The sequence below is a fragment of the Lepisma saccharinum genome, chromosome 15 (assembly GCF_977018435.1).
Source record: "Lepisma saccharinum chromosome 15, izLepSacc3.1, whole genome shotgun sequence".
Taxonomy (NCBI): Eukaryota; Metazoa; Arthropoda; class Insecta; order Zygentoma; family Lepismatidae; genus Lepisma; species Lepisma saccharinum.
Window position 1 is genome coordinate 77,296,441 of NC_139243.1, and position 14,911 is coordinate 77,311,351.

Genomic DNA, 14,911 nt, shown 5'->3' on the forward strand with positions numbered 1-14,911 from the left:
TTTTCTCACCCTAGTATAGAGTGTGTTTTTCCTCCAATAGGGTGAGTTTTCTCACCCTAGTATAGAGTGTGTTTTTCCTCCCATACGGTGAGTTTTTCTCACCCTAGTATAGAGTGTGTTTTTCCTCCCATAGGGTGAGTTTGAGGTAAATGATCTTCGTGTAGTATAATAATGCTTACCTTTAACCTTGAAGAATCAGTCAGATCTTTTCTATCTTATCCAATATGAATTCAGAATAAGATAGAGCAATCATAACTTCATTGTAATTTCTTCTCAGATAGCAAATGTATCAAAGTAGAGAAATGCAATGTTAACTCTTGCATTGTATAATATACGACATCACAGGGAAAACAGTGTTTCTTCATTTAATGCGTTCAGATTTTAATGTGATTAATTGTCTCTTTATAAAAAGAATACCATTCAATTCAGCATTAAATTTTGACAAAGCTTAAAAATCTTAGAGGAAACTAGATGCGGCACGCTCACCAAGGTATTCATGTAGAAGAACAAGCCATCCATAAATGACATGAAGCTTGCAAGGAATATTATGTATCGATTTCTAAATCATACAAAAAAGCCGCAACTTTTAATGTACATTCATAGTTTCCAATAAGTCTTTTTTGAGACTTCCACTTGATGCTTAGAAGCCAATTGGGACTGGATATATGTACAGTCACATACACTGCTGAATTGTAATGATTAAATTGAAAGTCAATGGTGCTGTTACAACCCAGAAGTGTCCTTGAGTGTACAATATAACATGAAAGGGATTGATCTTCAGAAGTCACACCCGTTAATTAAAAAATAACAACTTTTGTCTGTACTGTTTGGAAAGCAACACTCATGCTCACATACATTGCTAGGATAAATAAATGACATACTTAACACAACAAAATACTGTATACTTGTATATCCGTAGATAAATTTTATGTATACGTTGGATGCAAGTATATACATACATGGTAAGGGAATAATCTCTGAAAAATACTACCTTGCCACTAAATGCATACACATTAAGCAATAATTCAACCTTACCTTTCCTTTGCTGTTGGTTCTGCACACTCAGTTCAATGCCACAATCATTACAATGTGAGTGATTTTTGGTGCTTTTAGAACCTATTACAGTACTTTAATAAATTAATTAGAAACGAAAATGTACATTCTTAAGAAGGCAGAGCAAATTTAGTAGAAGTTATAAATGTTCATATACATAATTTTTAACCAATCTATTTCAAATACAGAGCTTAATTTTTTTCGCCCCAAAGATTAGGTTGAAGAAATAAAGTTACCAGTTAGCAAAAAATTCAACTTTATTTAATATTCGTACATTTCATCTTGCAATAATTCAACATAGTTCTCACAATTTTATCCAAAAAAAGAGGAATGATTTTTCAGTTCAATTTTACTTCATTGCTAAAAATATGCATGCTGTATTCCTTTAAAATGTCTGTATGGAAAGGCGTCCATGATCTGAAAGGAGAAAAAAATGTAAGAGTAAATAAGAATATAACCAAGAATGCATTTAGGTCAGAATTTGATAATTTAGAATGTACTTATAACATTTATGAGTCTTAATACTTCCCTGAAAAGTATACTAGTGATGTGTGCATACAAAGTGATTCAAGCTTGAGTAGCCAGCCTTCGTGGATGAGTGGTTACGAAAGCATGCTAAAACGCCTGGGGTGTCGAGTTCGAATCCCAGCCTGAGCACAGGTGTTCTTTGTGAGTGTCCATTCATCCATTCCATCATATCATCACTCATCCTCATCTTCGCAATTAGCCCGAAAGTGGCAGAAATGCGAAGAAAAATAAACAAAATCAATCAGTCAAGCTGCTCAATTGATAGATTAAGTTGGTGTTTTAAGTCCACTTTATGCACAGTATGGCTAACCGAGACTGGACCTGCGGTTCAAAGTGGGATCCGAACCACTATGTGCCTCCACAGGGTATCGAACCCGGAACCCCTTGATTACAAGGCAACGACCTACCACTGCACCATCGGGGAGGCCCTCAAGCTCATCAGTTTCTACATTGAATGCAGTAGCGCTAAATTGGCAATTTATTTTATACAGCATTTCCCATAATATTTAAAGCTCAGGAGGGGGGTTAAACCCATTAACCCCGTTGCGTACGCCACTGATTGAATGAACAGGTGGAGGGACTAAGATTATGTCACCCTATTGTGCAAAGGTAATATAAACATGCATGCTTTTATTTCATAAGCAAGGGCCTATACAAGGAGGGTGATGATGGGGCTATAAGCAGGCAGGAAAAAATAGCGAAATGAGTGCTGACTACTGGGCACGTCACAGCATATAACTGGAAATGGCACAGTATCTTCAAAAGTAAGAAATTACTTTAGGATAATATTTTGTGCTGAAACATCGGTGTCGGGAAATGGAATTGCCATCGGCCATTTCAAGTCACAAAAAGCAGTTGTTATAACATAAATAATGTTTAGAAAGCTTTTATTGAAAAGTTAAAACTTAAAGATAAAACAGAATAACTATGCATTTCAATACACTAACTGTGTAAAATGTAAAAAAAATATATATATATAATAATAAGGAAAAGTTGTACTTGATATTCATTCATCTAGTAGTCCTCCCAAAGGATTTAATAATAGTGATAATAATAATATAATTTTATTTTTTTGTTATAATAGTTATTACTGTAAAATTATTATCATAACCATGATTCTTATTGTTAATATTTGTTCTACTATTAAGTCAAGTCAATGGGTTGCCCCCCAATACACACACAACCACCTTTCTGGTGTCGCCTAAGAGCTCAAACACTACCATTCAATGTTGGTGTGAAAAATAATTTTTTACTAATTTTTGAGTGTTTAGCTTTAGCTTTCTTGTGTTTCTGTTAATTCTGCAGGGTGCGAAATCCTGGGGGGGACAGGGGGATTTCCCACCACCAACAATCTTGGCCTCTAAAATCCCCCCACCAAAAATTTCCGGGAGGAAGATTTTTTGTTATAACAAACGAAACATAAGCAATTACTTTTTTAATTTCAAATATACTGTACTAAGAATAATATCGAAAACACACACAAATTAGTGTAGTTGTGAGTATTGAATGCTTTCTCTCTCAAGAGATCATTAACAAATCTACACCAATAAGCAAAGTAAAACAAGAATGCAAGAAAATTATAACTATGAAATCTAATCGATTTATATTAACATAAAGCACAAACAAAACAAAAACTTACACATAATAAAAGCACTTCAACTATTTCATAATTTATAACATCTTTAACCAAGTTACTAAAGGAATTATTTGGCTGCTTTACAATATCTGATATGTATAAATGTAGCAAATTAATTTACTTTTAATAATACACATATGTGGCGGAGGGAGGAATGTAGATTAAGAACTTTCTTCCCCCACCAGTTTTCAATGAATTCGCACCTTGTAGTTCTGTCCTGTCAAAGTGTATGTGTAAACATCATGTAGCGAAAAGGCAAAAATATTTTATTTATTCTGTACATTATACTAGCATGTAACAGGCACAGTGCCAGAAGGAGAAGTGAGTGAATGCCTCATTCCATCCCTTCACCCAGCAGACAAGAGACACATACCCTTGACAATTTTAAATATTTTCTATAGAAACAAGACATAGCTATATGAAAGTTCAACTCTCCAAAAATAAAAGCATGGATATGATTCTGTTTTCAAGTAGCAGAAATAAAGTTCTATTGAAAGTTTAGTAGGCTACGAAAGAAATACATAAAGATTATAATTTGTATATTTATGCTAAGGTGCATTTTGGAAATGCATATGCAAAGATTATTAATTACAAAATGAAAGGTGTGTATGTATGGTTCGCACACGCAGCATTATATTGTACGTTCCTAGTTCTATTTATGTGATTCTGACATTTTCAGATTACATACAGGTTAATTGATTTATTTACTTACATTTCCATTTACAAAATCAGGATCATCTTCAAACATCAGAGGTGGTTATTTTAGTTAAACAGCATTCAATGTCTGAAACAAGGAATAAATTTAAATTAGATTAATCTTGAAAGTAGCAAAAATTTAACTTCTTCAATACAACAGTTTATTGTACAACTATATTTGTTAATAGATGGAAGACTATTTGAAGCGTTCCAGTGGATTTAACATATAAAAGTTAATTATCATGCAAAGTTAGTATCATTTGGATCCCCCCAGCAATTTAAATTCTCCTAAGGAATGTCTATATATACAGTGGAAGATTGAATGAAAGAAACCCAGAATGATGAAAGTTTAGATACTTTTCAAATGAGAATTAATTTCTTTATCTGTGTGTTTTCTTCTACATAACTTCTCAAAATGAATTTAATTTCCAAAGACAAAATTTGTATGTAGGCTTTTACAGGGTAACTGATAGCCAATAAATGTAGCATCACAGACCCTCACTTTGCAAGTTGAAAAGAGAAAACAAATAAAATGTATGAATCACTTACTTCATCCCACATCCACAAGAACACTAAATTGTACACAAGCAGCAATCGATTCTCAGAACTCAAAGATGCTGACACAGAAGTATATTTGCTGTGTGGTCTACTCAACCATATTTTTTTTCGCTAATCCTCCATGAAATTAATTGTGTAACAAAGATATTAGGAAAGGTATGTAAAGAGTGAGATGCATAAATATTTCCAGGAAAAGTTCAATGCAGTTCAATTCCTTAAATACACATGGGACGTCAAAAAATATTGAAAATTATGAACAACTTGCCTGGTAATATTTTAACATCTCGCTGTACACATTGTGTAATTAGTATGCCATATCAATTTTAAAATACTTCTTAAGACAGCCACAACAAAGTTTTACACTCCAGCCTACACTGTGTATAACTATTAGTACTGTCCTTCCCAGTGGCGAACACTCCCTTTGAAACAGAAGTAACCGAAGCTATGAGACACCCACCCACCCTTTCCTATTTCCAGATTTGTTGTTTGAATTTGTTTTTAAGACCAATTTAATCACAGACTAATCGGGACTGGACCTAAAGTTCAAAGTGAGATCTGAACCATTATGAACCACTACCGAGTATCGAACCTCGGACTCCTTGATACATGTATTTAAGTATGCATGTACTTTTGACACTTTAATTTTCTTTTCACACTCACTATGTTGGCTAAATGTTCAATACTAGCTGACCACCTCTAGCGTGTGCTACACCTGGGTACATATAGTGGTCGCCACTGGTCCTCCCATCTCAGCATATAAGCTTACTTCCCAAGAGACCTCTGTCATTTCAAGTTCGTACAGCTTAAAACTTATGAAAATAATGAATAATAAATTCCCTTCACAAAAGAACAAAATTAGATTTGAACTGCTCTACTTACAGTGCATATCTGTGTAAACCCAACCCATGCAGGATCCTTGAAAAACTGCTCTCAGCAAAGAGTAATGTTCAGTGTAGGTTGGAACTAAGGCAAGTGTGTTTGTGGGCATTATCCGTATCCACTGCTCTACGCATGGCACATTCCTGAAAAGGAGTTGAAAATTAAAATAATGCTTAAAATTTTATGTTACAAAACCATATTTATGTGTAAAAGAAATCTAAGACAACACTCTAAAAGAAATTCTAGCTGCTGCTTGAAATTGTAAGTTTCCTTAACTTAAATTCTTAATGTTTAGAATCCCCCAAGGACCGAAAATTTGAAGATACTATGGACGCACACTACAGAAAACCACGAATATCAACGTCTGAGTGTGGGAAGACGATCATTGCTCCCAAAAATTAATGTCACTGTATATTTAACTTTCACGCCCTTGCTTACAATGTGTCTTTTTTTCCTTTAAAAAATCGTGATATTAGCGCAATCGACTACAACGAATGAATGAAGTGAGTTTAAGCAGCACATTACAAATCTTATAAACTCTTACAGAAGCCTGTTTTGTAAATAATATTTTCCATGGAAATTAACTTTAATATTACTTAGGAGTAATATTAACAAATGAAAATTATATAAAAGAGGAAATAAAAAGTAGGCTTAATTCAGGAAATGCATGTTACTTCTCTCTTCATAAACTTTTGTCTTCTCGTTTAATATCTAAGAAACTAAAAGTTAAAATATACAAAACAGTAATTTTGCCTGTAGTATTATATGGGTGTGAAACTTGGTCCCTTACATTGAAAGAGGAACATAAATTGAGAGTATTTGAAAATAGGATCCTTAGGAAAATCTTTGGACCTAAAAGGGATGAGGAGACAGGTGAGTGGAGAAGGTTACATAATTTAGAACTACATAATTTGTATTCATGTCCAGATATTATTAGAATAATTAAATCAAGAAGACTTAGGTGGGCAGGCCATGTGGCACGAATGGGAGAGGAAAGAGGAGTTTACAGGATTCTTGTTGGGAAACCTGATGGTAACAGACCTGTAGGAAGGCCAAGACGAAGATGGAGGGACAACGTCGAGATGGACCTAAGGGAAATCGGTAGGGATGGAAAAGAGTATATAGATCTTGCTCAAGATGGGGACAGATGGAAGGCCTGTGTTGCTGCAGCCATGAACCTTCGGGTTTAAGAAGGCTAGAGAGTTAGTTAGTTAGTTGTGGAAATTAACTTTACGTCCCACAGTATCCCATTGCATTATTTTGGCCTCTACTTAAAAATCAATTACAAATCCCTCTGGGGTACGTTCCGACAGCCAATAACGAAAGATTATGAATTATGTGCAAAAAGTTACTTTACAACTTTAGGAACATCACACACCAAACGAAGGTGTCAGTCGCAGTCAGAATAGTCGACACCAAAGGGGGCTCTAGCCCAAAACGAAATATTTTTGGCCCATCTCCTCCTAACACAAATAGCCAACAGTTAAAAATTAGGATTGCTTACAGCATAGCGAGAATCACACAAGGTCAGAAGAACACAAAGAGAGAGGGTGAAAGAGACCGAAAGATACTTTGACAGCGAATGACAGAGAACAGAAATAGAAGAAGGAAATGGGAAAGAGAGAAGGAAGCGTAGAAAGATAAAGGGAAAAGGTGAAGAAGAATAACGGAAATGGAAACAGAGGAACCAAGAGAGCAAAAAAAATTGAAACATATGAAAAACGGAGAAAGAAATAAATATGATAGAGAATCCTAGTAGCAGTGATAATTGTAGTACGGTCAACCTTTGTGACGTTGTCCCCCCAAACATACACATATTCTCAGCGACGTGCGGTGATGTCGACACTTGGGGTAGCAATCAGTGGCGTGCCCAAGGGAGGTTGGTGTAGGTCATAATCCCCCTCCCCCCTTTAGGGCCAAGTATTCCTAAAAATAGAACGTCAAAGAAAGGAAAGGATTGCAAAATGAGAAATTATTACTAAAAACAAGCACACGCTAAGCCCACCCACTTTCGAAAATCCAAAACATGTTGATTTGACTATTAAGCCAGAGATCGCGGGTTCGAACCCTGACCTGGGCATGGGTGTTATTTGTGTTTGTCCCTTCATCAATTTTATCGTATCATCTTCACGATTAGCCAAAAGTGTAGGAAAAGCGAAGTAAAACAAACCAAATGAAACAATCAATCAATGATTTGATTTTTGTTACTTAGCGTGGCTGTCATATTTGGTTAATCGCGAAGATGGTACAATAAAATTAATGAAGAGATAAATACAAAAAACACCAATGCCGAGGTCGGGGTTCGAACCCGGAACTCCTGGTGTCATAGCGTGCAGTGATAACCACTACCCCGCGGTTGGTTGATTTGGTGTTTAAGTCTACTTTATGTACATAAAAGCTAATCGGGAATGGACCCACACTTTAAAGTTGGATCCAAACCACTATGTGCTTCCACCTGGTACCGATCCGGGGCCATTTGCACTCCTCCACGGAGGTCGGCCGACAACAAAGATGAGTGGAAAGCTCTAACTATTCGGATACTTGGGTATCGGTAAAGCAAACTGCGTATTTACTCAGTGGCACGTAAATTTCAATTGGATTTTTGAAACACCGTATTTGCATATGATTAACGTTTTTCCAAAAAAATTTGCATTGCTTGATTTCCCTAATTTCTCACGATCTCGTTACTGAAGGATCCGGGCTCGAGCCCTGGCCTGTGCATGAGTGTTCCTTTGTAACAACTTTTCATCCGTTTAATTTAATCAACGTTCATCGTCATGGCAGAAGTTACGTAAAGTGATGGAAAAGCAACGCTAAAGAAAGGAAAAAGAAAATACAAATAATTTCCTCCCAGTGCATCTGCAGGGCACTATGAAATCAAGAGTCCTGAGTTCTCTGTTTATGATTGTCCCTCGTGACTTCCATAAGCTAATTAGATACTTATCGCTGGAAGGTGGCAAACATTAATATATTAGAGGGGATGAACAGGTAACAAAACACACTTTTTTGTAGTTTCTTCAACAATATTCATTTGGCTTTTTTTGTTCTGGGATACATTTTACATTCCAAATTATTTCATGATTCACTGCAGAGTACAACACATAAGAACAAGAATGCACGCTCGTCCCGGGTTCGAATCCCGACCTGAATTGTTCTTTGTGAGGTCCCTTCATCAATTTCATTATATCATCACTCATCCTCATTTTCGCGATAACCATATGTGGCAGAAACAACAATTAGAACGCGCGTTTTCTTGCCCAAATTAATACATCCGTATTCATGACTGTTTCGCTTACCCATTTTTTTTATTGGAGGCCAAATTATTAGTATATTTAAATAAAACACTACTAAAACGAGAGCGAGAGAGAGAGCGTGAGCAAATATTTGTTATTTAATCATTATATATTCGATTTGAAAAAAAGAGAAAAGAAACCATAACATTTTTTTCTGCACATAATACAAGTACGTTCCCATTTATATACAAATAAAACTACATCCCATATCATACATACATATTGTACAACGTTTAAAAGGTTGTGTAAATACAGAGAACATAAGTACTGCAGAAAATTTTAGAGGATTTACAAAGGAAACTAAGGGAAACCTATCCCCTATCTGTCCTATAGGAGATAGACTGGAGGACCTGACACCACGGGCTTTCAACGTTGGGAGCGGGGGGCGAGGGGGCAAGGGAGGTTCAGGCAGAAATCTTCCCTTTCGCTTCGGTTGTCTATACCTAGATCTGATAAGGCAGAAGAAGAGCCAGCTAGGGTATTCAGTCTTGCCAGCTGATCACATCGAGGGGCGAGAAGCGCGTAGAAAGAAATGTTGCATATGAACTGAGGATTGTGATTTGAAAATATTTAGACACGTGAGATTGATTGATCTATCTCTGCTAGACTAGCTACCCCTCAGCGCACGTCACTGCATATTCTGTTTAAAGTATGTCATAAGATTATCCTTTGTTTGTACCGGATTATATCGCATTTACTTTCGTTTGCAACATTACAGCGTTCGAGTATTCACAAATTGAACTTGGGGTGGGCGGGGGGACCTTCGGGAAGCCCGTACATTTTTATCCCAGCGCATTTTGTCGATTGTAACGTAACGGTTTGAGAGTAAATTAAATCAAAATTTGAAGTTCCCTCGCCCCCAACTTTAAAATGAAGGACGAAATCATTACGTTTCTACCATTGAAATAACTAAACTAAACAACTAAAAGCTCCCCATCATGGAGGAAGAAAAAATCAAGCAACTTCTTGGATAGAATTTCGTTTGTGCACTTGAAATTTTATTTTTTATCCTTATAGTTTTCCAGTTATTTCTCTCCAAAAATGGGAGTGGGAACAACGGAAACGAACTTAAACCATGATTTCTCAGTCTCCGTAACCATAAGCGTAAATTGGCGGGAACAAGGACCCCCAAAATTTTCACATTTGTTAAAATCTTCAAGTTAGGCGACCTGAGGAGCAAAGTAATAAAGAGTAATATTTGTGATTTCGCTATTTTTTAGGAAATAATCCCTGGACGCTATTTTTATGAGCTGGAAAATTTTTCGTGACTCTTCCCCTAATCTCCCAAATTTAAGCCTCAGGTTTCATTCTTCCCCCTCAAAGTAGGCTCCAGGTTACGGGGCTCAAAGATAGGGACACCATGACGAATCTTAGCACGTCGAGCTGCAACGCCAGGGGTCCCGGGTTCGAATCCCGCTTGGGCATGGTTGTTTGTAAATGTCCATTCATCAATTTCATCATTTCATCACTCATCCCCATCTTCTCAAAATTAGCCAAGAGGCACAAACCGCGAAGTAAAATCAAACAAATCAATCAAATCAAATCAAACCATGACGAATGTCAATCCTCGGACGAGGAATATTGAAGGGGCTCACACTGCATGCTAAACAATGTCCTCTCACCGTGTACTGTCATTATTTCGAAATGTGAAACAAATTTTGGTCTAATCATTGCGGATACGACAATCTGAGCATATATGTATAAAGAAAACTTACAGTGTAAAAATATTGAAAACGTTATTGAACTTACTTACCTTTGAATGTTGCTTTCTTATCTCCACTTTCAAATACCCACTCAGCAGACAAACTATTCTGGCCAGTGGCCACCGCACAGACGACCTCACACAATGGCAAAGGCAAGCCTATTCTGGGATGACTTCCTGCTGGTCCCAGACGTCCTTCGATTGGTCCTAACGAAAAGCGCGGGGTATACGACGCGTGACTCGTAACAAAAGACACTGAAAGTGAATGTCCTTCAAACAAAGCAACGATCTTTGGGGGTGGGGGTGGTTTAGATAAATTTTACACTCTGTTGTTTGTGGGAGGCGCATCCACCGGGATGGCCATGGGAGCGATCTCCTTTCCCAACTGCCAGTTCTTGGATATGATATTATACCTGATATTTTTGAGACTCAGATTTTGATTTTTTTTTATTTGATTTAGTTTATTTTACTTCGCGTTTTGTGCCTCTTGGCTAATTTGCGAAGATGGGGATGAGTGATGAAATGATGAAATTGATGAATGGACATTCACAAACAACCAAGCCCGACCGGGATTCGAACCTGGGACCCTTGGCGTCGCAGCGCGAGGTGCTAACCACTCGGTCACAGGGTCGGGCTTGAGACTCAGATGTTCCGCCTTTTATCCCCAAATTTAAAGGACTAAAGAATATTTATAAAATAAGTCAACTTTATGATCAAGATAAGCTAATCGGAAAAGACACTACAGTTTAAATTTGTATTGAATCCCTGTGCAATATGCTTCAAAATGAAATCGAACTGAGACCCCTTGAGGGAATAGACTTTTGTGTTCTCTGCGTATTCACTATATTTCTCATATGTCCTCATTCAGTTTACATTGTGGCAATAGGAGGTCAAGAGGAATTATGATACAATAATAACCACCTATTCCACTCCTCGACCTCTATTCTTGCAAAGGAATTCTCTATCTTCTAGAACACAAAAAACAGCTTCGTTCCTGTTTACAGTATAATATGTCGTTTATATATAGCAGTGCAAGTGTGTGTTAGAATTGAGGTTCGGTGACGTGAGGCATTCGAATTAAATTCGCCCCTCCCAACTGTAACTTCTGGATCCGCCACTGGTTTGTGACAATTAAACGCTCTGTGGATACCTAAGTCCTAAGAAAATAAAGGACAGAATTTCTTTCCTCCACAAATTGATTGAGCTGGTTTATTTTATTTCGCTTTTGTGTCACTTTTGGCTAATCGCGAAAATGAGGATCAATTGATGATATGATTAAATTCATGAAGGGACCCTCACAAAGAAAACACATCCCCAGGCCTGGATTCGCTGCGCTACCCACACCGCCATGGAAATTGGCTTTCCTTCATAAGGTTAAGTACTTAATAATAATATTAAAGTAGAATATAATATTGTAATTCTCATCCAGAAACAGCCCTATAGAAGGAGGGGGGAGGATAAGGATAGTTGATTCAACTTCAAACTTCCCCAGAACTTATTAGTTAATAGTTGACATTGATACTTTCGAATACACATGATTAGTTGACCAAAAATCTAGATTTTTACCACCTAAAAAACTAATGTGAACATGAGAATGTTATTTTTGTCGCTTTTATATAAAGAAAGGTTCAAACTGAGTTTATTGTGTAATGCTGGTTATTATCAGTTTGTTACAATAATCTGTAATGAAAATTTGTATAATAATAAATGAGTATTTAATGTCTTATTGTTGAAAATATTGTCTTTGCATTTACTGTAGTGTCCTAATATACTGATTGGAACAAAGAACTCCAGAAAATATAACTTATATAGTGGTCGTTACCAAAGAAAATGTACTCTTCCTGCGGGATTTGGAAGCAATAAAAAATAAAAAAAGTTCTTCTCAATAAGGGGACCCCCATGGACAGGGTGCAGAGCTGTGGTGAAACGCTCTCGCCACTTGGGGTCCAGGTTCGAGCCTGGGTGAGTGACTGTTGAAATTGCCATTTCCATAAGATAAATTATTTTCCTGTATTTGTACATATTGCCAATGGACATGAGAACTTACGAAAAATAACATTTTTTTAAAAAAAATCCAGGTAGTTAATAACAACCGTTAATGTGAAGATATGAAGTTCGCCCCCAAATATTTGGTCGTTTTTCAAACACTATGTTTTTGTTAAGGGATTCAAGTATCAGAGTATTAAAGTATCAGATTCCTTGCTGACATTCTTCTCAGAAAAGAGAGTTGGAAAGAAAAAATGTTATGTTTATGATTTAATTCACCACAATATATCTAGCACTGCTCCCTTTGAAAACAATAAAATCAGCATTCATTGCATTCACAACGAGTTTCTGATATCCGATTATCTAAACTTAGTATAGCTACATTCACTTTCATCGTAAATAAATATATACAATAAGAAAAACTCAATATGCTGACCAAGGCAGTAATTTATTTTATTATAAAACATAAACTAAATGTAACGTTTCAACCTTGCTAGAAGGTTGAAACTTTACGTTTAGTTTATGTTTTATAATAAAATAAATTACTGCCTTGGTCAGCATATTGAGTTTTTCATATAATGGAAACAAGGCTTAATGGTGTTATAATATATAATAAGCTTTGAACTTTGCTTCCTTCCCCTGCAGTTCCTGAAATTTCCCGGCAGAGGGAAACTTCCCTCGTCTCAGAATATTCGGCGAAATGGGATTCGGGTAAACGGATATTCCCATTTTGTCGAAAATTTTGCTTAAATTCCTTGATTTAAAATCTACGGATTGCGTGGTATTATTAGACTTCAGAAAAGCACAAGTCACACGTAAACTAAAACAAGACAATCTAAAACACTCGTTAATACCTCAACACACCACAAACTGGACACCATCTATCTGAACATTGACGCGTTCAGTGGCAAATCAGCGTACACCTGTGGATCTAAATGCCGGCAGACGTGCTCTCATTGCCTGGCGTGTTAGCCGCAGCTCTACGGACGACTCAACCGTGAAAAGCATTGTATATAGAAAAGTTGAATTTCACTTTGGATTTCATTGCCATTCATAAACATCTGAGAATGCAAATTGTACCAAGGTGCTTTGAGATTCGTGCAGGATTTCCTTCAAAAGTTTATGAAGCAATTCGCAATACCATATGTTATACGTTTGTAAAATATGATCAAGGGTTATTTGGAAAGTTTTGTTCGAAATACGTATTCATGTTATCTCGGCGACATCCGTGGAGGAGTGGTTAGCGCAGCCGGTTTCGAGTTCCTGTTTAGGCATGGGCGTTGATTGTGAATGACCTTTCATGATTTCATCCTCTCATTTCTCATCCTCATCTTCGCGAATAGCCAAAAGGAGCAGAGCAGGGTGCTATAATAAAGCAAATTACACAATAAGTCGCACACAAAGGAAGCAAGAACCATATAATAGGGTTATTTTCAGGAAACTGTTGCTTGAAATTGCAGGACAATTTCCTTGCTCGCCGCTTTCAAATTACGAAGAAATTTTGGAGATTTGAATAGATGCAGGCTTCGAAACTCTCTCCAGAAATTGATCCACTACGCCAAAATAATAACAACAGTCATACTAGCGGGATTTCTTGAAAAGTGGTCCTACTCCATGTAAATAGATAAATGAATTAATCTGAAAATTAGTATTGTTTCTAATTTCATTAAAGTTTAAACATTTGTGAACGCACATAATGTTCATGTATCTCCAACAAAAAATCATTGGCACCTGCAGCCTCTATGCTTCACAGAAACCGAAGTCAAACTTTTCTACAGTTTTAAAGAATCATACGTAACACATTTTTGTTAATGCTTGTCATTCATTCAGGCTATGCCATCATACTCAAGACCTTTTTTTTCATTTGTTATCAGACACCGCGAAGTAGTAAATAAATAAGTAACTAAATAAAATATAATAAGTTAACGAGTGACAATGTGATATTTACAACGAGAGTCCTGGACTGGGCATGGCTGACCCTTTCCTAGTTTTCCTTCAACAATTCATTCAATCGTCATTCATCCTAACCGTTGCGATCAGCCAGAGGAAGGTTGCTTTCTATTTTCCAGCTGGGAAAGTCACGAAAGTTGCCGCTTTTGTCTGGACATCGAAATCGGAATTGTCGTCGTTTTATAATCAAGGGTCACACCTGGTGGAGACATGCAATATTTCGGATCTCATTTTAAACTACGTTTCCAGTGCCGATTAGCCTGTCTGTGCATAAAGTGGACTTAGAACTCCAGACCAGAATCCATTTCTCTTATTTTCCAAGGACTCCCCAACAGAGAAAGTCTGTATCACCCACCGGTAATCGAACCAGGGACCGGTCGCACCAAAGGTAAGAGTCCTCACCATTCCGCTACATGGGAACTCAAACGCTGAATCCTTAGGCTCAGACGCGCAAACTTCCTGTAAATATTGGGAACAACATTGACAACAACAATATTATTTTTTTGTAAATATCTAAAATGTAATTGTAAAATGGGTATATGTTCCCCCTAAAGTCGACGCTTTTTATTAGCTCCGAAACTTCTGGAAATTAAATATTTAAAGTATTTCAGTTATTCAGTTATTTAACTA

General features: G+C 36.7%; 2 long non-coding RNA genes across 2 annotated transcripts in view; both read right to left on the reverse strand.

The window, feature by feature from the left end:
• LOC145999514 (uncharacterized) overlaps positions 1–14,911 on the reverse strand; it is a 95,114-nt gene that overhangs the window by 67,881 nt on the left and 12,322 nt on the right. The window lies entirely within an intron of this gene.
• LOC145999515 (uncharacterized) lies at positions 1,360–5,490 on the reverse strand. The gene is made up of 3 exons (XR_014443411.1): positions 5,351–5,490; positions 3,930–4,001; positions 1,360–1,470 (listed from the first exon to the last, which is right to left on the reverse strand). It is a non-coding gene; the product is annotated as an uncharacterized LOC145999515 (long non-coding RNA).